This window comes from Choristoneura fumiferana, chromosome 21 (assembly GCF_025370935.1).
Source record: "Choristoneura fumiferana chromosome 21, NRCan_CFum_1, whole genome shotgun sequence".
Taxonomy (NCBI): Eukaryota; Metazoa; Arthropoda; class Insecta; order Lepidoptera; family Tortricidae; genus Choristoneura; species Choristoneura fumiferana.
The window spans coordinates 17,530,320-17,543,290 of record NC_133492.1 but is presented as its reverse complement, the minus strand read 5'-3'; positions in this window follow the sequence as shown (position 1 = coordinate 17,543,290).

The following is a 12,971-nucleotide window of genomic DNA, read 5'->3' as shown; positions in this document are numbered from 1 at the left end:
ACGTCTGCTGTATCAAGTCCTAAACAAGTGAAAGAATCTTAATGTACCAGAAGAAGTCAATTTATAGATAAATGGTGTTTTCAATAAGCGGTCATTGCAAACAACAGTTCATTTAAGAAGTGGTAATTTCTCATTGTGATCCTAAACCGTCGTTTTTGAAGAGTGAACTATTTATTCGGTAGATTTGTTTGAAGAATATATAATATTTATTTATAGAATGAACCTTGCCGCATGATGATACAGTTAAGTGTTTGATACACAGTATGATTACTATAACCAAAGAGTAACGCTGGGGTGAGTTCTTGAGTGGCGACTGCGAATCAGCAAGCATGGCGTGGGATGCCCTCAGACTACTTGGAGCGATGATCTTCGCGAGGCTGGCAAGAACTGGATGGGAGTGGCCGAGGATTGTGCTCAGTGGCGTGCAATTGGAGAGGCCTATGTCCAGCAATGCAATGCAATTCAATGGTGCGTGTGAAGTTCCCAATCCGCACTGGGCCCGCGTGGGAACTACGGCCCAAGCCCTCTTGTTCTGAGAAGACGCCTGTGCCCAGCAGTGGGACGTATATAGGCTGGGATGATGATGATGATGATGTCCAGCAGTGTACTAAGATAGGCCGATGATATTGTTGACGATGAACCAAAGAGTATGTTCGTAATGTTGGGCCTTATAATGTTAGCACGAGAACAAAAGCCAGTCGGCGTGTGCCGTGGCGGGATTAAATCTTAACGGGTTGAAACTCCGTACTTAAAATCAGATAAACTTAAGACCAGCACTCGACCCGCAGTGGCTCGAACGTAGCTTAGTGACTTAGTTCAGTGCAAGTTTTAAAAGTTTCGCCAGGTGTTTGTTTTAAAGTTACAACACGGATGAAGCGTTTAGCCCTCTGCTTGGTTGCCATCAAGTGCCGTTGTTTTGAGTGAATAACTTTATATTTAACGGGATGAAAGTCATCATCATCGTTATTATTATTATGTTTTCTATAAATAACATGTATGTTAGTCTTTAAAGTATTTATTGTATTGGCCGAGTTGCTAAAAATATACGGTTTATTATTATTATTATTATCAACCGCAAGACGTTTTCCCCTTAGAACTTCTTAATGAACAACACCTCGCTACTTGCATCCACACCAGTGTCAGTCCATCTAGACACTAGATTCTAGTGGGAGGCCTGCTAATGCTTCGTCTTTCGGTTCGTGGACTCACTGGAAAGTCACTCTAGGCTTTTCTCCCTCAACAGTTACCTGTTCTTCGAGCGGTGTGGCCCGTCCGTCCATTGCCACTTCAACTTGCATAACATGCAAGTAGGTATAGAATATTATTCTTCGAGCTATGTCGGTGACTTAGTTTTTCGGCGACTTTCCGTATCCCGGATTCTACCGCGCAAAGAAACTTTGAGTACTTATAGCTCTCTCTATAGCCCGTTGCGTGACTCTGAGCCTCTCCAAGAGGCCAACCGTTACGAGCCACGTCTCAGAGCTATAAGTCATTATTGTAAAACTATCTAATCATAGAATTTTAGTAAAATCTCGGTCCGTAATTTCGATTCAACTGCTACCTAGTTCTTTTGGTCACTGGAGCACCGCGGCATTGTTAATATAACATTTCCTTTTCTTCCAGAATGTTCGTTTAAATTCCAGACGCGCCCTAATGTACGAAAGCCTTCGACACAACCGTTAACGGTGTGAGGGGTCATCGAACCGCACCAATATCGCACAAAGGGCATTCAGGGCGAGATAGCTATCGTTAGTGTTGCCAATGGTGGTGGTGTGGCTCAACTTACAGCGGTGCAGAATAAAATCGAAAATAGATATAAAAAAATTACACCTTTTTGTGTTTCCTCTTTGTACAATAAAGAGTATAACAAACAAAAAAATTGGTTGAAATTTAGTTATTTATGTAAATAGGGTACACGGGTCACTTGTACATTAATAGTCGCCAAGGTACCTACGCTTTATAATATGTAGTTAAAGTGAGAAAAGTTGTTCCATGTCAAAGTCTGTATGACATTGATACATGATTTATTTTTAATTGGCCTGTATAAAGACTTTTTTCACTATCTACATCTATACCCAGCTTTATAGCGCAAAGTCAACCGCGAACTGTAAAAAAATACTAAAATCAAACGTTCACCCCGAAAAAAAAGTGACGTTGTCCCGTCGAAAAGGTCCTCATTGCCACGAATAATGCGCCGCTAGAAACTTGGAGAAAGTAATTTTTCCAGAACACAAATTATAATAAATTCATTTTTTAGGTTTCCATAGTCAATTAGGAACCTTTATAGTTTCGCCACGTCTGTCTGTGTGTCTGACGATATTTCAATTCAGTAATTCGTTTGCGAAATATTCAACTTAAAAGTGAAAAATTTCACTAAAATCGAGCTTTAAAATCTAAACTGATGTGCGGAAAAATTTGAAAAAAATCAGGATGGTAGTAAGTATACTTACCATATTTACAAGGAAACTATGGCTAAGATTGCTTGAGAATAATATTATTAAGTAGTTTAAGAGTAACTTTTTGTAATGTCTCTGTACTGCTTTTGGTGATCAATAAAGAATATTTGTATTGTATTGTATTATAAATAGCAGCCTAAGGTACAAATTATACCTAAACTTGGAAGATTCCGTACACAATACGACATCCTTAGAAAAATATTTCTTAATTTTTTCGTAATGGTTGGTTTTTTGAGATTAAAGCTAGCAAAACGAAGTAAATAGACTAATGTACGGCCCTAAAAAACATTGCTTCCATAAACGCTCTAACTACCACCCCGCTACTGTATCAGCCGCTCGCTTTTTAACACTTTTAATGGCGTGAAAGGCCCACTATCGCCCGCCGTTAATCCCGCCAGCCCGCGCTGTTACGTTGGAAGTGGGGCGATTTGACTATGCCGGTGTAAAGACGGCAATACTTGTGTAGGGTTTATATGAGCCATGGTATAATGGTTATTCATTCTTCCCATATTTTGAGAAAGGCGAATGACTGTCGATAAATTTATAAACCTAAGTAATAAAATGTATAAACCAAAGTCCTCGAGTGGCGACCATGAAACGGAAGACGAAGTGTTGGCAAGCGTCCCACTAGGTGGACTGACGACTTGGTAAGAGTTACTGGTGGAGCCAACTGGTGGATGCAAGTGGCGAGTTGTTCATTGTGGCGTTCTAAGCGGGACGCGATTGTTCAGCAGTGGACATCTTCCGGCTGATGATGATGATGAAATCTGTGGGAATTACCATAAATGGTATCATAGTTTCCATTGCAGTTTCTATACTCGTAAAGACAATCGTGCAAATTCCATGAATCTTAAAGTAGCGTTAGAAATTTCAACATTTTATCCCGATTTCTTGGGAACATCGGGATAAAATAGTTATTTGTGTCACAAGGGAGCAAAATGGTGTATTTACGGCGAGGGCGTAAATTGAATCCAGAATGTAGCGAAGGATGCTACAATAGAATCCTGAGCGTAGCGAGGGATTCTAAAGTAGAATCCTAAGCGTAATGAGGGATACAAATGTTAGCGCCCAAGATGAAAATAATTTTGCTCCCGAGTGGCTCATACAATTTTTCACACCGAGCATTAAGAAACTTGAAATCAATAATTCTTAATATTATTAAAGAACAACCAGCATATAAAATGGCGTGGCTTTACAATTATCAACTTCAAAAAATGGCATTTGCAATAAAACACTTAGAAATGCCTTGAAGACAAAAGTTGCACTTTGCTCCCTCTCGTCAGGGAGGAAAAGTTACTTTTCTGAAGGAGAGGTGTGAAAAGTAAATTATGTGTTATTCCAGATTTAGAGATTATGTGTTTTAAATTGCATTCAAAGAATCAGAAGTGTTTAAGTGTGAAAGAGTGACTAGTTATGTTTGTAACTCTTTTACACTCTGCTGCTGCACATACAAACCCTTTCATTTATAATATTAGTAGGATGAGAATAATAGATATGTCATTGACTTAGGGCCTGTTTCACCACTTGTCGACTAACTTTAAGTGTCAGATAGAAGTAATGCCGTCCTTATTTATTCGGACAAAACAAACAGAGACGGCATCACTGATATCCGTCACTTAAAGTTATTACTGTATATAACTCCATTTAACTTGCGCTGCGCGTATGCAGTTTTTAAGTGAACTTCAAACATATTTATTTTAAATAACATTCTGCGATCCATAAAGCTTTTACCGCTTTTATGAAAAATATCTTCAAATCATTTTATTAAAAGTTTCAATTTTAAAACCGGGCGTGCGGCTTCCTACAAATTGGTCTCGTAAAGAGATACTATAACACACTTTATGACTGCCAACGTGGGTGGAAATATACTGCTTGGTGAAGATTCTAGGTTGCTTTTTGGTTGACTAAATGGAGATTCAGATTACGAGTAGGTAAGTATCGGTAAAAGGGCCACTTGCAGCGAAAGCATAAATCTAGTTTTAGTTTGGCTTTAAGTTTAGTACTGTCAAAGTGTGGAATAGTCAGACATAAACTGACACTATACTACGAAGTTCTAAATTCGAACTTCGTCTCTTGCCATCCCACTTACGCTAATATTATTTAGTATGAGAGCGAGAGGGACGGTACGACACGAACGTCGATTTTCGAATTTCGTAGTAGGCCCCCTGAGGCCGTATTTGTGTAACGCGCTAACGTTCGCCATCGCATTCACCATCTCTCTCAACTCTCGACTTTTACCGTGTGAGAGAAAGAAATGTGAAAAAGATTGTGGCTCCAGAGGCTTTATTGTCTAACGCATTTGGAGTCACAATCGTTTTCACAATTTTTTTCTGTTACACAGTATAGGACATGAATGCTACGTGAGAACAATCGCTAGAAATACTCTGATTTCAAATAAAAACCTTTTGTTTACGAATCTAAGAACCATCGCTAGAAAACCTGATTTCAAATAAAAACCAACCGCATTCAAATCGGCCCACCAGTTTAAGAGCAACGGTACCACAGACAGACACACGTAGCGGTCACACTTATAACACCCCTCTTTTTGCGTCAGGGGTTAAAAAGTAGTATTAATAAGTCGACTAACTTAAAGTAACTGGCGGAAGAGTGTTCAACCAGTGTATGTTGCTAGTGATGACTAAATTAAAGTGGCAATGTACGGGCCACATCGCTCGAAGAACAAACCGTTGGAGGAGAAAGGTCTTCGAGTGGCGACCACGAACTGTTAGGCATAAGTGCTTGTTAAAGCTTAAATTTGAATAAAATATTTTGAGTAATTTTGACGAAGCATCAAAGTCCGGGGTAAAGTATATAATACATAATATTATGCCAAGCATTTTTCTATCTCTAACAGAGAAAAACAACGCTTAGGTTTTCCAGGAAATAATATGAAGCTGTTGTAGCTTTAATTTTCTTGTGTAACACAATACCCCTGGGCTCTACACTGCTTATTTTATAATATCCAATAAATAAAAATCCTCACTACATTAAAATTCCTTGTCACAGCGTAGATAATACAGCAATTCTTATTAAATAATGTAGGTTAATTTTACCTTTTTTAACCCCTGACGCAAAAAGAGGGTTGTTATAAGTTTGACCGCTATGTGTGTCTGTCTGTGGCACCGTAGCTCTTAAACGGACCGAATTGAATGCGGTTTTTTTTATTTGAAAGCAGGGTTTCTAGCGATGGTTGTTAGACATGTTTCATCAAAAATCGGTTTAGCCGTTTTTGAAATATTGAAGTTTGAAGTGACAAAGTCGGGGTTTTCCAACTTTTTGTTTGTTATAGGAGGAACCCTTCGAGAACGGAAGTACTCGAAGGGTAACAATTGGAACCCTTTGGGGTCACTGTCCGTCTGTCCGTCTATTTGTTTGTCAGAAGTCTGTATTTTTAAGCCCCAACACAAAAAACTGGTGTTATAACGTTGATCCCAATGTCTGTCTGTCTGTCATCTGTGGCATCGTAGCTCTCAAACAAATGGACTTGTTTTGAGTGAAAGCGAATTTTTTTACAGTACTTACTTCCTAGCTGTTTGCTAAAAATCGTTTTGAATTTGAACTTGGAAATAACAATGTGGGGGGAGTTTTCAAGTTTTTTAAGATATTTACTTTATTTTTAGATACGGCCTATTCTAGCGTATTTTGACATATATACAAAACTTATATGAACCCTCCGTACGCGAGTCAGACTCGCTCTTGGCTAGTTTAATCAACGATGCACCTTTACTATCCTATCCATGTGGATCAGGGTTATTCCGTGTGATCTGTCTGGAGCACAAAAGAAAGGAGGAAATTTTTTATTACTCAGTAACAACATTTTAGATAACTTAGTCAACCTAGAAAAATTAAAAAAACCCCGACGTTGTTATTTCAAATCTATAAAAATGGCTACGAATTTTAATGAAACAAGTTCAAATGGTGTCCACGGAGACGAGCAGTCGGTAGGCCTCCAACAAGATGGAGCGACGACCTGGTTAAAATCGCGGGATCGCGGTGGATGCGGAAAGCACAGGACCGTGAGTGGAGAGCCTTGGGGGAGGCCTACGTCCAGCAGTGGACGTCTTTCGGCTGACTGACATGAAGTAAGAACCAGAACAATAATAACTCACTTTCAAGTAAAAAAATCACATCAAAATCGGTCCATCCGTTTGAGAGCTACAATGCCACAAAGAGACAGACAACCATTGGCGTCAAGCTTTGACTAACCCTCTTAATGCGTCAAGGCGGGAGTTAAAAACTACATTGTATATCAAGAATTTAATCGCTCTTGCAGATTCGGAGTTGATTTGAGTGTGGCAAAATTTCCATTAAAATGATAAAACTTTTTTTATAAAAAGAATCTTAAAAACGAAAAGCTCCAGTAAACTGAATTCAAATAAACAGGCAATCACGGACAATTCAACAATTGACCTAGTCCCAAAGTAAGCTTAGCAAAGCTTGTGTTATGGGTACTAAGCAACGGATAAATATAATTAAATAGATATAGATACATACTTAAATACATATTAAACACCCAAGACCCGAGAACAAACATTCGTATTTTTCATACAAATACCTGCCCCGACACGGGAATCGAACCCGGGACCTCAAGCTTCGTAGTCAGGTTCTCTAACCACTATGTATGTTGTAAAACCTGTTTTTCTGTCGTGTTTTCAGTGGTAACGATATTTTATTAATGAAAAACAAATGCGTTTAACACACTTTGTGCACTGTCACCCATTTTAATTATGCACGGGCGGGCAAAAATTACAAAAGGAACGTGCAACAGAAGTAGTCGGATGCATCCGAGAATTTCATTAGGTACAACGTGCAATGTGTTTTTACGTAACTTGGGTTCGTCTTTAAATTTTATAAACGTCCGATATGAGTTGCAAGGAACTTGGTCATTCCGCTCCGCTCAGGCATATTTACGGGGATACGTGGAAGAATTCCGTAAATGAAACGGAAAAATATTATTTCATCTAGGTATTATAGTGAAACACACGCAAGTTGGTTGAACACTGGTTTATAAATAAGTACACCTTCCATTACACCGAGCATCAAACTACCTACACTAAATATACTACGGGTATTATTGAATGTGAAAAAGATACCCGTTTCGATTATACCTTCCTACAGGATTCAAGGCTTGGTCATCCGAGACCGTTTTAATTGTATGTGAAAAAACATTTTTTTCCATACAATAAATACTGATTTTGCCCGCCGATGAAAATAAAATCGTCTGCATATATTGCTGTGAGAAATGCTAGACAGGTTGGCATAGCAATAGCTCATCAATGACTGTGTCGAAGTATTTCAGGGAAAGCATGACCTTCAGTAATGAAGTCGACGACGTAAAAAGAAAACTGCCATCCGTCACTACTAAACTATCGGGAAAAAACCGCAGCTTGGTACAGTCACCAGCACCAATATATGACACAACAAGCGTGCATAAATATCTAATACGACTCTATTTCTAAGGCCGGAAGGACGTGTCAGATATTTTTGCATATTAATGCTGGTGACTATACGTTCAAGGACTTTAATTCCTGAGCCACCACGGAATCTTTTAAAAAGAAATAATCACGATTTTCCTTGTTATTGTTAACTAGAGTTTACCCGCGGCTTCGCACGCGTAAACAATTAGATCTGGTTGAATTAGTTACAAAATTCCTGTGGGAAATCCCAATATTTATATCGTAATCTTCATTGAGGTGTTGTGTTAAGAACAACTATCCCGTGGCAATATTGGAATAAAAGTAGCCTATGTGTTATTTCAGACATCCAGCGTAATCTAGCGCGCGGCAATGAATGGGTAAAGATTTACTGACTGCAATGCAGGATAATGAATAGATTTCTTTTTCCCTGAATGGCAACACTGGCATAGATAATAGATCGCTCGTTTTGGGGTCGAAATTCGAACTTGTGATTTTATTTTGCCTAATATACAAAATGTACACACCCAACATCATATTTTCTCAAGTTCTTCGCGATTCTCAAGGTCAAAGAATCGAATTGCTTTAAAATTCCAGAGAAATAATGCGTTGTTTGGGAGAAACGTGTCAAAAATATTCATGCTATGTTACTATGACGTTTATCCTTCTTCTATTAAATCCTTCTTCTTTCTTTTATTAAAATCCTTCACCGTACCTATCGAACGACTAATGTCCAAGTTAAACAAGATTTAGACGAAGCTAGTAATGCTGGCACCAGTCCTCAGACAAGCCTGCGCGAACCTGGCCCGTGTTGTTAATATGAGGCCAACTGAATTCATTCCATTCCTGGATTATTTTTGCGGAGGCCACTGGCTTGAAAAATAAGCCGGTGCTCTACTCCCGCCAGTGCTGGCAGCCAGTCCTGTCTTGAAAAACTGTTTATACGAGAGCAATACCAAGCCAGCGATAGCTACCAAAGAAACTGGCAACCCTAGCTTCGTCTAAACCTAAACAAAGGTCAAATCATGCGGTTGCTTTTTGTTAAACAGCGCAAAAACAATGAAAACATTCCTCTCAATTATTTTTCCATCCATACTGGGACAGATGCACGGGGCGAGGGCGGAAGGGTTGGCATGTCCACTGGATTTATGGGTTGTTTTGCCATGCTGACGGCTCCTCTAGCGTACACGCGGGACCAATTTAAAAGTCCTAGTTGTTGGGTCCAAAGTTTTTGTTTTGTTTGCGCACGGTAAACGGAGTTACGCGGTGGAAGTGAGTACGTGCTCCTAAAAGAGCTATAAGCATGAATATTTTAAGCAAACTGTATTTCACAGGTATGTTTGTTTTTCATAAATGGGTTAGTAACAGTGTAAAACATTATGCTGTCTTTGCACAACACTAGGGTAAAACGAGTAGGAGGGTCACCTGATGAAAAGCAATTATCTCCACTCGCAGGCAGTCATAATTACTATTAGAATATCGTGTTGCGTATGAAAGTAATATGGTGCCGGTACAATAAGAAAATCAAGTGCGGGTAGTTCGAAAAACTCGAAACAAACGTGATATCCTACACTTCAGTCTACTCGATTTGGTCGAAACATCGAGGTAATTTTAGAAAATAACCTTAGTAATAGAAGCCAAGCGAATCAGCTCGTTGAAGTGGTGGTCATCATTATAGCACGAAGAACAGATGGCTGTTGGGCCGAAAAGGTCTTGAATGCAGACCGCGGATCGGCAAGCGTAGTATGATGATGATGATAATGATAAGTACCTAATTAGGGTGCCCAGTGAAATGTCGACAAACTATTTATCGAATTTCATTTTATCAAAAACAGTTTCTCTTGGAGTAATTTCACTTCATTAAAACAATTATTAGAACAACAAACAAGGATTATTATTTGCTTAAAAATACATTTCATCAACTATTCATGAGACAGAACAACTAAATATTTATTTATTTTAAGTTAGGTTGGGTTAGCACCGCGACCCCAACAAAAATAAATCGCTGCCAGTAAAGAAGGTTAGGTTAGGTTAGAACTGCGACCCCAACAAAAATCAATCTCTACCAAAAAAGTAGGTTAGTTTAGGTTAGAACTACTAAGTTCGACCAAATAAACTATCGAATTAATAATATTTCCCGAAATTAAAAATCAGTGATTTGAAAATAGTATAATTTTAATCATTCGAGCTACTGAATATTCGATGAAATGGAAAAAGAGGAAACGATGACTTTTGATATTCGATTAAAAGTTTGTCAACATTTCAAGGGTTATGATCAAGTCTCAGAAGATATTAGTTATCGCGAAAGTGTGAAATATTTTTTTTATTCCCTTAATTTGTCTTCCAGTGCACGCCGGTCAAGCGCAAGGGTCCCGAACAAAAGCTTATATTTATTCAGAGCGGTAAATCAGCGGCGGCATGCGGCCTATTTAGTTGTGCGCGGTTTTGCCCGCGCCGGGCCGATTGGGCCTTCAGGGTCAGCGCTTTGGTTGTTGTGGGCGAAATTACGTTAATTACTTTTGGATTTAATGTTGGTATACAGTTTGCAGGTGGTAGAACCTTGTGCAAGGTCCGCCCGGATTGCTACCACCATCTTGCTCGGTAATCCTGCCGTGAAGCAGCAGTGCTTGCACTGTTGTGTTTCGGCGTGGAGAGTAAGACAGCCGGTGGAATTACTGGCACGTGAGGTATCCCATCTTAGGCTTCTAGGCTGGCGACGCGTTTATGGGCGGTGGTGATCTATTACCATCAGGAGACCCACTTGCTCGTTTGCCATCCAGTCGATTAAAAAAAATACATTACAAGATAATTTTGAGTTACCTATGTCATGACCAAGAGGGAATGAAAGAGATGGTGGTTTGGGATTTTGAGTTAATAAGAGAGAGAGAGAGAGAAGAGAGAGAGATAGAGAGAGAGATCTAAGAACACATTCAAATCACACAAACCCATCTATTACCACCACCACACCACACTGACGCGTTTCGAACTCAACCAGAGCAACAAAACCGTTCACCATGCTACCAGATGTTAGACTGAAGTGTTGCTCTGAAGATGAGCTCTGGTTGAGTTCGAAACGCGTCACGTTTATGCAAGAAATGCGTATTTATATATAAGCATTTCTTGCATAAACGTAACGATCATAAGGTCACGGGTGAACAAAGTAATTGTTTTAATTAATACATTGATATGGACCTCCAAAAAGGAACGCCTGATTCAGTAAATTAGTTAAGTTAGCTTGTTTATTTATTTTATTGTAACAGCATATCATCATCTCGGTTGATACAGCAGGACACAGGCCTCCTCGCAGAATGTGAGGGCTTGGGCCGTACTAGTTCCAGCGTGGTTGGGAATTTCACATACACCATTGAATTGCTTTGCAGGTTAGTGCAGGCTCCTCATAATGATCTTCTTAGCAGTACAACTCGTGGTAAATTTCAAATTTAGTTTATCACATAGTTAGGTACTCTGCATTTAATTTCGCACATCAATATCCAAATACTTTGAGGTGGGAGCCCACGATCATTTGCTTGAAAGCTATCATAAGTCAAACCGCCATGTCACCACGGCTATGACTCTGTTGAGAATTAGTTCCAATATTGCCGCTAGATGGCGCTGTCCCTAAAATAAACTAGCTAATGACATTCCGTTTTAATTCACTGAGAAGGAGTGCGTCGCGAGCCTTCATCAGTTCAAAAAACAATCAGTGCAGTATAGTAATTAATAATATATAAATAGTGATAGTTATAGTGTAAGTGAAGTGTGGTGCAGTACGGACATCGAGGTACGAACAGACTCAACTAACCGTGATCAAATCCTTTTTGCCACCCTATTGGTTCTCTATAACCACCAAAACTTAAAACATAAGTTATTTTTACGGCCGTATTGCGTGCTCCGCATACGGCAAGTCTGATCGATCACAGACTGATTGGATTAACATAACTGTTTGTAGTTCGCATGTCATACCGCCGTTTTCTACGCTAAAAAGCTTCATCCCAGCCTATATACGTCCCACTGCTGGACACCGACCTCCTCTCCGAACAAGAGGGCTTGGGCCATAGTTCTCACGCGGGCCCAGTGCGGATTGGGAACTTCGCACGCACCATAGAATCGCTTCGCAGTTTCGTGTAGGTTTCCTCGCGATGTTTTCCTTCACCGCAAAGCTCGTGGTAAATTTCAAATGTAATTCCGCACCTCCTGAACCCACGACCCTCTACTTGAGAGGCGATAGGTCAAACCACTAGGCCACCACGGTTGAACACTTGCTGTGTCCAAATAAATGCTTATAAAAGCCCATAAGAAAAGCCAAAAACACTTTATTGAATAGTTGTTGCTCAAAGCAATCCCTTCGTCCCTTGGTAATTTTGTTTCAACATTTTTGTGATAGTCTATGGTACTGATAATTTAGTACATATTTTAAAGCTGAAAGGAGATTTGGACCCTAAATAAAAATACCTTCCTTGTATAACTTTCTACTAAAAAGTTTTTAGTAAAAATATATATTTTAATACAAGCCTTTTTTCCTGACTATACTTTTTGTTGACTGTACTTGTATTGTCACCCAAACTACATTTGCATACCAAATTTCAAGTCGATGCCACAAACCGTTGAAGAGTTCCGTGCTTTGGAGATGACCCTGGGTGGACTACCAGGATGTCACTACCAGATTATTGTATTATCACGCAAGTTACATAAGTATACCAAATTTCAATTCAATCCAACTACTGGAAGTTGGTCGAATTCAACTTGCAAGATTTGATTTCAGACAGACAGACAGAAAACGGGACAGGTGAAACTAAATAAAAGCTTGTAAAAAGTGGTAATTGGTTAAAATGGTGGTAGTGGTAGCAATAAGGCCGCCTATTGCTCACCTTGTAATTTTAATAATTTGTTGTCTGTATCGCTTACTATGTCTGGTGTACAATAAAGAGTCTTTGTATTGTATTGTATTGTTGTAATTTTATGGAAGTTGGACCTAGTGCTGCCCAAACTAAACTCACAGTAGATTTAATGCTCCTTGGGCTAACACTAGACTGTTACTGAATAATTTATTGAATCAGGCGTTACTTTGCCGAGGTCCATATCAATGAACTGAACAATTTTT